The sequence below is a fragment of the Nematolebias whitei genome, chromosome 14 (genome assembly GCF_014905685.2).
Source record: "Nematolebias whitei isolate Nwh7 chromosome 14, NemWhi1, whole genome shotgun sequence".
Taxonomy (NCBI): Eukaryota; Metazoa; Chordata; class Actinopteri; order Cyprinodontiformes; family Rivulidae; genus Nematolebias; species Nematolebias whitei.
The window spans coordinates 1195361-1195987 of NC_056511.1; the positions used below are offsets into that span (position 1 = coordinate 1195361).

At 32.5% G+C, this 627-nt stretch overlaps 1 protein-coding gene across 1 annotated transcript in view; it reads left to right on the forward strand.

Moving 5' to 3' along the window:
• Positions 1–627, forward strand: part of LOC119419832 (cysteine-rich and transmembrane domain-containing protein 1-like) — a 14124-nt gene that overhangs the window by 684 nt on the left and 12813 nt on the right. The gene's annotated exons all lie outside the window — the stretch shown is intronic.

The following is a 627-nucleotide window of genomic DNA, read 5'->3' on the forward strand; positions in this document are numbered from 1 at the left end:
ATGAACATGCGCACAACATGAACATGCACACAACATGAACATGTAAACAACATGAACATGTAAATTGCATGTAAACAACATGAACATGTAAACAGCATGAACATGTAAACAACAAGAACATGTACACAATATGAAAATGTGCACAACATGAACATGCACACAAAATGAACATGTAAACAACATGAACATGTAAACAACATGAACATGTACACAACAAGAACATGTGCACATCATGAACATATAAATAGCATGTAAACAACATGAACATGTAAACAACATGAACATGTAAAAAACATGAACATGTACACAACATGAACATGTGCACAACATGAAAATGTGCACAAAATGAACATGCGCACAACATGAACATGTAAACCACATGAACATGTACACAACATGAACATGTAAACTACATGAACATGTACACAACATGAACATGTAAATAACATGTAAACAACATGAACATGTAAACACCATGAACATGTACACAATATGAACATGTAAACATCATGAACATGTACACAACATGAACATATAAATAGCATGTAAACAACATGAACGTGTAAACAACATGAACATGTAAACAACATGAACATGTAAACAACACGAACATGTACACAACATGAA